Consider the following 11,822-nt stretch of genomic DNA (forward strand, 5'->3'; position numbering starts at 1 on the left):
CTGCCGTGGTTTCACACAGCTCACCCTGGGGAACATGGTCCTGCCCTCCTCCTGTGCCAGCCCTGGCGCTTTTCCTGGCTGTGTGGCAAATAGGCGGAATAGGTAAACAACAACTGAATAAGCTGAAAATTTAGTGTGTGCTTTGATTTTTTTTTAATCATATAAAAATATTTATTAGTATTCTAGATACACAAAAGGAATTTACAGTCTGTCGCTCTGCCTTGCTTTTGTCCAAGGCTAGGAGAGCCATTGGTTACTTTGACAACCTTGAAGCAACTCCAGGAATTTCACCATTCTGACTGGACATAGCAACCAGAACTTACTGGCAGCCATTGCTGGGAATAAAGGCCATATTTCTTGCTGTTTTGCTCTGTGTCACCGAGAGGAGTTTCCTGCTCTTCCTTTATGTCAGATAGGGTATTTCTTTGGCCACCAGCTGAGTTGATTCAGCTCAGTGATCTGCCAACAAACCTTTTTCTTTCCTAGAGACTTTGACTGGCCTGCCAGATGAATTCAGTTTGCTGTTGCATGAACGGTAGCTAGCTCTAATGCAAGGGAAGTGATGGATACTCAAGCTGGGTGGGAGGGAGCAGACCTGTCCATTTAGTTTAACTGTAGTTGGACCTCCCAGGCAGTTCCTCTGCAGTTGAAATTGGATCCAGTGGATTTCAAGTGCCCTAAAGCCAGTAGCATCTTTCCTGCTCACATATTCCTCCCCATGTGCCAGTATTAGAACTCATGGAGACTGAGTGATGAGCTGGTTCAGAGAGCTAACTCAGCAGAATAGTAACTGTTTTATGTATAGGCTAACTTTTGACAGTCATGGTGATATTCAAAAGCTGTCTGGACACAATCCTGGGCAACGTGCTGTAGATGACCCTGCTTGAGGAGGGGGAGGTTGGACTAGATGATCTCTAGAGGTCCCTTCCAACCTCAACCATTCTGTGATTCTGTGATTTGTTTTGCTGGCCAGCTTTTTCACAATACAATGTTATCCTAAGCTGTACCTTGAGCTACACCTTTTTCGCCCTCCTCCAGTTACAGTCCACTCACAGAAGTTAACTCTACATACCGATTTCAATCATGAGCTAACTAGCTTGTTGAGCCAGGGTAAACTTCAGGGGCAATATTTACTGATGTTAACCTAGCAATGGCAACTAGAATTCAACAGTTCAAGCAGTAATTTTGTCAACAGTGTAAAGTCTCCAAATTTGAAACAAACTACACTTCTGTCCCTGTTATTTTCTCTAATATATGCCAAGTCCTAATGACCTATGTTTATAGTGTTCCTTTTGATACTTTTGATTTAGCACTAAGATTTGTCTTGTTTTCTAAAACCATACAAAGTAAAGCCCTCTTAGGAATTAGTCTGTGGTGCACACTGGGACAATGTATTTTTCTTAAGTAATCCCAAGGGATGAAGGTGTGTTAGTCTACTGCTACATACAGTTTTGTTGTTCAAGTATTTCTCATTACCATGGCAACTTTAATAGGTAATTAACTGCTAATTCATATTTTGATTTGAAGTTAATGAAATATCATGAAACATGCTGTATATGGCACATGGGTTTGAAATGTCTTTTGCTTTTCTGATTTTTACATTCTTTTTGTGAGAGAATTACTAATTCATGTGGGTTACCTTGTGCCTGATTAATGTTATGGACTGCTTTAGTATGTATTGATATTTTTCCTCAACCAGGTGTCAGTTTGGCTATAAATTGCATTGTGTAAGCTTCAGTATTTTTGCTGAATCAAGTATCATTTATTTTTGGCTTGGGGCAAAGGAGTGCTGTTTTATTGGCTTAGTTGCTTGCTAGGTTTTATAGTTTAATAAACCTTATTTAATACCTACACCTTCCTTTTTTCTTTTTCCCCAATTAGCTATTCTAAATGCAGATTTATTGGAGAGAGCTGATGGAGTTTCTTGTGACTGGCTGACCCTTGTTTGGTGTTGCAAGAAGCATGCGTGCTTGTGCCTGTACTGGAACTGGACCCCCTCTGCCCACCTTGGGGCAGTCAGCAGTGCCACCCTGGGCTGGACATGCCCAGGGGCCTGGCTCTGCAGAACGTCTCTTGCTGATGTTGGGCAAGTGCTCCTGCCCAAGCACCCCTTTGGGACTCCGCACAGGCATAGGCCTGTGTGGCAACCAGAGGCTGCTCAAACCTTTTCGCTACCATTTTCAACAGGTACTCAGTTAATGAGTTTATGACTTTCCATGTGTCCTGCCTTTCCATAGTCTCCTCCTCTGCAGCTTTCACTGCCCCTCCCATTCTTTTAATGCTTTGTGGGAGCACCTGAAATACAAGTACTTTTATCATATCTTCATGATAGGTGATGTTCATGGCACTCTTTCTTTTCTCTGCATCAATCATGTGATGCATCATATTTCAAGGTGCCTGCAGAGGTCACAAGTGAATGTATTTCTTGTTATGTGGAATGATTTTTTCCTATGTTGTGGGACCATAACTTAACCTTTTATCATTTTCAGCATACCATCTGTTTACACTGGTCAACATAGCTGTCTGGAGATATTGGATAAAAATGACAAGCGAATTATTGCACATTGGTAAGCTGCTGTTTTTTAATAATTAAAAAAATGTTTAGTGATTTACAGTGTTAGAGCTCACTGACTCTGTCCTTTCCCCGTGAAATTACTGTTAAAATGTTCATTTCTTTTGCTGAGGATACAGTCAGGACTCCTAAGGATTCAAGCATTCTCTTTTGGACTTGGGTGGTTATTCTCTATGATGTATACATTTTTTTGAATATGAAGGTGTGAGCTGGTATTTCTCTCAGAAACCAGGAGTGTCTTTGCTACATATTATTCTGAGGTAAGATAGGATGTGAATTTAAAGGGCTACAGCTATTTTGGAATAACTCTTTGTTTGGAAGTTTACCTTCTGGGATAAGTATGTCTCCATGGAAAGTTAGACTGGAATAGCTTTTAGAGAAAGTATTTTCAGAATAAATGACAAATAACCACAGCAAAGCCACAGACATTGGCTGCTCACTTGCATTAAAGTAATAAAAATTTACTGTAGTAAAGCAATAGATTGATACCTGTCAAAATTTTTAAATTAAATTTCACAGAGTATTTCAAACTGGAGGCTCCAAAATTAACATTCCAAAATCAATTAATATTTTTAGCAGAGTATTACTAACCTTTTCCATTTCTTAGTATCCCAAGTTGGATCTGAGCTGAATCTTCAGTTCCAGCCTCTGTGAATGATGCTGCATGCACAGGCATACTCGGAGGGTTAGCTGCTTAATATTTGCAGGGTACAAAGAGCTATGATTGTGTGGTGATGATTATTTGCATGTTCCTGCTGTTGTGACAAGCAGTGCAGAAGTTCCCATCAGCTTCGGCTATTAACTCCTAATAGCTCAACGCTTGCTTATACTAGGCTTTGGATATTGGAAACAGTTTTGTTGATAGAAAATTTAGTTCATGACATTTATTTATTACCCTCCTCTTTTCTCAGACTCCATGTTCTACTCTCCTGTTTGCTTTTTTTCCCTTTTTACTTCTATTTTTGGTTCTTTTTATAGGGCTTGTTATTATAGAGCTCATTTATGCTATCTACAGAGCAGTAAAGGAAAGAAAAATTAAAGAAAAGCTAAACCAATTCCATCTACCCTGTACAAAAGAGATTTCCTCTCTGCAGGTTAGGGCACTCATGGCTTTGCGGGATTAGGCAGGGTTATCTTGCTCTGATCCACAAGATGTCACCAGAGGGTAACAAGTAACTGGAAGTTTATATTAAATTGGGATTCAAGCTGTCTGTACTGCTAGTTAGGGGGAAGGCATGTAGCCTTCCCTAGACAGGGAGCACGGTAAAGCTATGCACTCCTTATGCTGGCTAACCACGGGATGCTCCCTGCTGCAGCTTTTTCTGTGCAGACAGCCTCCTTTCTTTTCTCCGCTGTTTTGCTTTCTTTTCTGTTCTTTAATGGTTTGATGGGAGACCTCACTGCAACAATACAAGATGGCACACTCCTTTCTAGCTAGCTGAAATGACAGTAATCATACCATAGAACCACACTTAGCTACTTGGTGACCAGTGGTAGAGAGACAAGGTTCAGAGTGGATGAGTTGTGCCTTGAGCGAGTCCCTGAAACAGGACAGCTAGGTATTGCTTTTTCTCATCTGGTTCACCAGGGCTTTCCCACTGAAAGCCACAACTAGTTATTTTTTAGGGTTGCTGAGCTGAAGTCTTCAATCTTCATTTTCCATTTTCAAATGCCTTCCTGTCCCATTTTCAAATCCACAGCTACTGCAGTTGTTATTAAAGGCTGCAAGATTTATTTGCAGTATCATCACAGTGTTGCTGTAAGATTGCAATTAAATGAGAGGGGCTTAGCTGATCTAATACACTGGTGATGCCAAAAGGGGTGATTACATTTCCCTCTCCTCTGTATGTAAGCCTCCTAATTCTGCTGCCTCCCTTGCTCTAGCTCTAGTGATCTTCTGACACTTCAGTGACCAATTCAGCTCACTAAACCAAAAGAAAGTTCGGTATTTTGTTGGGTGAGTTCTCTGCTGACTTTGAGTAAAATTGGCTCATCAAAGGGTCATATTAGTAGTAGGAACAATGCAAAGGAGAGAGTGAGGAGGTAATAAGCAACAGCTTGATCTCCTTTCCTACATGCTTTCTCTCATTTTCTCTTTCTGTCCCCTCCCAGCTTCTACATGAGTTGCAATGTGTCTACTAACCAGGCAGAATCATTTTTGTAAATGCAAGAAACAAGTTCACAGTTACGGAGAGGTAAGTCACTGAACCCATTCATTGGCAAAGTTCAAGGCATTCCATTTTTGTCCTCTCTCTGGCAAAGGTTCAGCAGATGAGGGTCAGTGAAGTAAGTTCTTTGGCACCACTTAAACCGCTAACTTCAGCAGTTTATCAGTATTATTCTAGATCTTTCCCCACTCCTGAGGGATGATGCTTGCAAATTTGTAATGCATCAGAAGTTCTAGTTGGTCAGCTAGGTGAATTGACTTGCTGGTCCACTCTGCAACTGACTTGACCCATATGTTCACTAAAGTAATTTGCAAACTCCAAAAGGAGGCTGCAAAATTTGCAGCCTCCAAAAAGTCTCCCTCAGAGTGAGCAAACCTCTCCTGTGACCCTGGAATTTCCAAGAAATTTTTGTCTAATATATTGCCCAGCTGCTTCCACCCACCCCCAAAATCAAGAAATCTAGCTGTTGCAGGGTGCCTTTGCTTTACTTCAGTCTGCCACAAGGTGTTTTATGTTCATTTTACAGTAGTGACCTTACTTTTAAAAGATGAGCAGGTGCAGCCTGGCTGTGAATAAACATGGCTTGACTCATATTAAACAAAGCAATGTGGATAAACAGTCCAGATTTATAGGCCCCAGATATAGATTTCAAATGGTGTAGACATACACAAGATCTGCTGTGCTTCAGAAGAGATGGGAGTTGTGCTAGCAGGATAGTATGAAAAATCTAAATGCCAGTACTATTGCTATGTATGCAATTAATGGTTATGGATCTTAGCTACTTCATCCTGCGTATCATGGTTTGTTAGTTTAGCCCAGTGGTTAGAAGCATATATGGTATCTTGAGAGGGCAGCTGGTCTTCAAAAGCTGCTAGTAGCTTTAGCTGGAGATCTAACTCTTATGCTGCAATGCCAGAAGGCTTGTAGAATAAATGTAGCACTCATGGCAGGCTGTGAATACCTGTCTTCCCAGCAGCCTACATGGAAAACTGCAGCAGAAAGTGGAAGAAGGAAAGGGAACCTTTCCTATATTCTGCCTAAATTTGTTGGCTCCAAAACATTTCCATTTCAAGAAATTGACATTTTGCGATTTAAAACCTATTTTGCTGAAAAATTGCCCGCTGAATCTCCTTACAATATCATGTTTGCTTCTACTATATTAAAGTTTAAGATCTTAAACTATTTTATATTATTTCGAGTGGCCAACTTTGACTTAGCTCTTTCCTCAGTTATGACTGTCTAAAGATCTTCTAGGTGAAGTTGTCTGAGTCACAGTGAAACTCATCTTTCTGTTGTAGAGGTGTTAGAAGCAACTGATAGGAAATTCTAGGAGCCAAATTGTGCTATTCTGCAATGACATGTGAGAGATTCCTGGTGTTGGATGTAAACTGGATTCTTGGCTCTGCGCCCATCCTCATCTTTCTTGGATGGACATAGTTGGGGTTGCAGCAGAACAGATGTGCTCATCTAGATCAGGGAAGGGAGCTGTCAGAGCTCAAGAATTATCCTGTCTCCTAATTTAGAACCTCCACAAGGAGCCTTGTCCAGTTTTCTGGAGCTGAGAAAATGTTTCCATTCCATAATTAGATTTTGAATTCTGTTAGTTCATTATAGATGCAAAGCCAACATTATTCCAGACCTATGTCAGCGAAAGCTAGTTCAGATACCGTTTGTTTAGTAGAGGGCAATTTTATCTTTGTCATAGTTTTCATTTCTGATGGAAGAGCAGATGACATCCACGTGTCTGATTTTTGAACCAGACTGAACGTAAAACTTGCAATGAATTTATGAAGTCCTCAGGGGGAGACATTCAAGATTGAACCCTGCATGTATAATTTGTCACCATACCACCATCAAAGCAAGCTTATACTTTAGCTCAGCAGACTTCTAAGAGTCATAACAGTATGAACAATAGTCACAGATGCTGCCAACAAGAACATCAGGTAAATGAAAGTGCTTATCGAAGAACTATATTTTCTTAGAAAGGGCAAAAGAGGCTTTATTCTTGTAGCGTAATTTACTGAGCTATAGCAAACTGAACAGACAAGCTCTGTCATCTTGTTTGGTCCAAGGGTACTCCAGCCTCTTTTACAGGAGTAACCTGCATGCATACACTAAAAAATAGTAATTGAATAATTGCTTGTCTGTCAAAGGGAATCTTCAGACTAGTATATAATCCTGTCCCAATTCATATGGAAGAACCTATGCTGTCAATTAGCCTGTGGAGCAAAGGAGAGCAGGGTAGAACTGATTAAAGAAGAAAAAGCTCAAGAAACTTCACGGAGTGACTGAGGTTCTGTGGCTTATTCCTCTTGTCAGGGAGTCTCTTCAAAGCCTTCATTCTTCGTAGCCTTCTCCCTAAAGTAAATAGAGGTAAAATATACCTGGCGCTGTGGGCTGTCCTCTCCATGAAGCTTGGGATGGATTAACAGGTTATTGGAGAGCCAATGCTTCCTGTCTTTTCCAAGAAAGAACAAGTGCTATTTATTGCCACAAAAATCACGCAAAAACTCTTTGCATTAGGAGGCCAGCATTGTACTTCCAGTTGCCACACACACGGTGATTAAAGGAACCCAGAATTTGGTTTGAAGCGGTTGTTCAGATGCCTAATGTGACAAAGCTACAATTTTGTTTATACTCCAATGTGAGTGAGAAGAAAACCGGGTGCAGGGCAGTTATTCCAGGGATACAGCAAAGTTACACTAATAATTCTTATAAATACTCTTCAAGAAAAATATGGAGCAGTTTTCAATTTTAGATGCTAATGTACAGCAGGGTATGTCACAAGACCATATATTTGATATTCAAGAGATTTCAAATGCCGTAGAGCCATGAAGTTCACTTGGCAGCCCTGACAGAAAGAATTGTTGTCACACATCTGACCCTACAAAATATTGGCAGATCATGTTGCTGTATACATGGAAATACTGGTCTGAATGAAATCTATCCCACCAACTGATGTGCCTTTTGCTGCATGAACCTCCTGCATTTCTTAGTAGTCAGCACTCCATTGCCTCTGGAAATGACAGAGTGTAAAATGTCATGGATTATGATCACTAAATCCCTTGCCTTCACAGAACTTTGTTCAGCTCTGTCACCTCTCCATAATAGAAACCTGACATCTAAAATTAAAACGTGCATATTTATACATATGTTAGTGCTCATGTTTATACGCACATACAGTGTTAGTCAGAATGTGGATTTCTGCAGGCTCTGTTAGGTAAAGAAATTAATTATTAAACCAGTCATTTTTATGATGCAATGTGGTTTGTCAGTAGCCATCAGGACAGTAGAAAGTCCTATTTTCCCAACAGGGACTATTTTATTTGCTCAAAGTTCCAAACCTCTTTTGGACTACTTTTAAGCCAAAAGTTTTGTCTAATGATTATCTCACTAGAGCTGTTATTGTGCTTGGTATTTTAATTGCTTGAAATAAAATAAAATAATACACTCAGAACTGAATCATACCAGTTTGCTAACAGTCTTACAAAATTTTGATTTATCACTACCTAAGTTACATGTAGGAAACATTATATAATTCATCCACTTTCAAATGGGAGAACATTTTTACCCTTTGATTTCTTAAAGACAAGGAAGTTTTTAGTCTTGTTTCCTAAGAACATGAGGTTATATGACCATGGTTTGTCTGTGCGTTTATCTGTCTGTGTCTTTTCTCTCCTTCCCCTCACACCTTGGTAACTTAAACCTGTTGGCTACTTTCAAACAAATTTGAAAAGAGTCATAGGTCTCAGCAGTATTAAGTTCCTACAAGTTTCATGATAATAGATAACTGGATAGGAATAAAAGACTAAGTGCTTTGACTAACAGAAAGGTTGCAGTGCTATTAGACACCAGAGTAACCACACAACATAGATGCTTTATAAATTCTCTGATTATGGTAAATACATGTTTATAATTAACCATCCATTTTAAAATTATGATATATCATTTACCATATGATTTGCATAAATAGAGAGGAAATCAGGTGTCCTTAGTTCTTGTGCTCACAGAAATAAGTACTGCATTGTGTAGTTAAAACTCCATGGTAGCAAGCTTGAGCAATCCATTGGATGCAATCCGATGGAGAACTTGGCACTTCAGCACATGTCACACAGTGAAGGTGTCCTGACAAGGAAGAAGAGCAGATTTTCCAAGTAGTTTCCATAGTAAGTTCCTAGGCCTGGTGTTGGGGGAAAAGTACATGATTGGTCCTTCAAAAACTATAAAAAGCACAAAATAGGCAGAAGCCATGTAGTTTGTCAGCAAGTTAAAGGGTTAAATCTGGGTGAAACTGGGATTAGAGAGAAAGGATTTCCTGCCGTTTTACAAATGCAGCTTGTCTGATCTGTTAAGGAATTAAATCTAATTATATCTTTCTTTTGAGTGTGAAGAATGAAAACCAGATTTTACATTATTTAATAGAACAAAATGAAATCTCTTTCAAGGGACTCTGAAAAGAGAAGATTGATTTTTCAACTGTTATTATAGGTCACAAGTTAAAGTGAAATATGTTAAATGAAAAAAAAGTTTTAATTACAAGTGACAAATTATTTGGCTGTTTTTAGAGTGTAGAGCTGACAAAAAAATTATGAGCTTAAATGGCAAAAAATTAATATGTAATTTTATTATTTTGGGATGCATTGATTCTTCCTCAACTTGAACAGTTCAGACTTCTGAACAGTTAAAGATGTCTGGGAAGTTTGAAATTTGCTTTCTAAGAAGCCTACCTGATTCTTCTATGTTGTTCCTGGTAGCTAACAGATAAGAGTTACTAGGCCAGATTCTCTTCTTGTGGGTGTAGTCTGTTGGAATTTAGCAAGCAGTATCCTTGACAAGGCACTAGAAGAAATTAAGTCTCTCACAATTGTATTGTTGAACAGAGGTATCATAAGTAAAAAACTGTTGAAGGTATATAAGTGTTAATTTACAAAATTATCTTGTGTAAATTGATTCCATTTTCAGAGTCACTTGCTGATTTCACTAAAAGTGTTGTCTTCAACCTTTTGGATGGAAAAGAGTGCAATTTAAATTTCTAAAATAAATGTATGTGAAAGCATGGTTAGTTCAAATGATGTTTTATACCAAATAATTTTAATCAGTACTATAACATAAATACTGGTAAGACAGGATAAGCTGTTCCTTAACCTTAAACATCATGCCCCTCAAGTACTTCAGGCACATTGCTATACCTCATTACAACTGTAAGCAACTACATAGGCTCTGAAAGGTGTGACCTCAGTTCCTGGACAGATGGAAATTCACAACTAAACAGCAATACAATCCTTTGAGACTTCTGTTTTTTTTTTTTTTAATAGATAAATGTTAGAGAAAAAGATGTATGAGCCAGAGACCAGATACCATCCAAAAGATAGCTGAACTTAGGCTTTGAGCTTTGCTAACACTAGTCCTGTTGCCAAAAATAACTTTTCTATACTGCATGTCTCCTGTTGCTTTTTCTAATTATATGGCTTTAAGCTAGAACTTTACTACTGTATATTGTATGCCTTAATGCTATTGGGCCAGAATATTGTTCTTGGTTAACTGTAACTACATTGCTTTAAATGGATTATTTAGTTATCAGAATGAGATGGCTGCATATAAGCCTGCAAAGTACCATATATCATTCCAAATGATGGATGGACTTGGTCAGGGTTTCTAGAATTGTTACCTTTAATTTAGGTAACAAAAGAATTACCTAAATTAAGTAAAATTGGAATAACTCTTACTGTTGCTGTGCTTAATGATTTATGTCACCGTTAAAACTTACATTGGTAGAAGATCAAGCCCGTCTTGTAGAAGAGGAAGAGGAGGAAGAAGATATAAAGGGCTACCTAGTATACAAAAAGCAGGAGGACTGTCATGTTGATACAAAAGAGTGAACTGTAAGAATGTCCCTGCATTGTGACTGCAAACTGGATAAATTCCATATCAGCTAAATCAGTTGTTAAAGAATATAAGAAGGGGTAAGCAGAGAAATGCAACAGTGAGTGATTACTTTAAGGAGACAAATGAGATTTTTTTTCCAAGTGACCCAGAAGGTGATCAAGTGAAGAAAAGAGTATAAGGATACGAATAGGATGTATTTTAGAAGATTGTACACTGATAGTGTTGCACATATCAAGGCCCCTGGGAGGGCAATTTGGGGGTCAAATGACTGGTCCTCAGTGAAGGCTGAAAGGTAAATGCTGTTTAGCATAAGTAAAGGTTTCAAGGCCAGACCGTAAACATTCCAGTTAGGAGAAGGAAAGGATTTCTGCCTTGATTGTACTTAAATGAAAATTAGCTTGCAGCTAGGAGGAACTGCATGTAGGACAGGAAGAAACAGATGTATGAGATATGGGAAAGAATGTTTTCATTAAAAAAAATGCGAGCAGAAAAAATGCAGCCTAGCAGGAAAATAAATAAATGGTAGAGCATTCTGCACAAACCCCACTGTAATGATGGCAAGGACAATTTTAGGGACGCTATAAAACATCAAACATCTGTAGTAGGTAGGAAAAGAAATATTGTGCAAAGTCATAAAAACTATGTAAGTTGAGTTGATAAAGAATGATCCAAAGGTCCAAAACTAGCTGATAAGTCAAGAAGGATAGGAAAAGAAGCAAGACCTTTGGATTTAGCCACAAGCCAATCATTAATTCTTTTAGCCAGGTCAAAGTGAGTAGAATGACCTCAGCAAACTCAGTTGAATCAAATAACAAGTATAAGTAGCAAGAACTTAGTTTCTTTTTTTTTAATTAACTCAAGGACAGAAATTAGTAACTATGATTAAATAGCATCAAGAAAATTACTTTTTGAAGCTTGGGAGAACACTAAGCTTTCTGATACAAGGAAAGATGGTGTCTGAGGCCATTATGTTACAGATGACTCCTAACAAGCTAAGCTGAGTGATTCATGAAAAAGTTCTGCAGTCATATGAAACAGGACAAAGCATGCTTGGTATCATATCAACTAAAATAATTAACTTTGCTCTAAAAAGTATTTAATCTTATTCATTTGATATGAATCCAAATGTCATTTTTCCCATGTCTAGCCTGATAGCTAAAACCTCCAAGTTGTGAAGTATTTAAGCATTTGTGTAA

The sequence above is a fragment of the Apteryx rowi genome, unplaced genomic scaffold (assembly GCF_003343035.1).
Source record: "Apteryx rowi isolate R43461 unplaced genomic scaffold, aptRow1 scaffold_17, whole genome shotgun sequence".
NCBI lineage: Eukaryota > Metazoa > Chordata > Aves > Apterygiformes > Apterygidae > Apteryx > Apteryx rowi.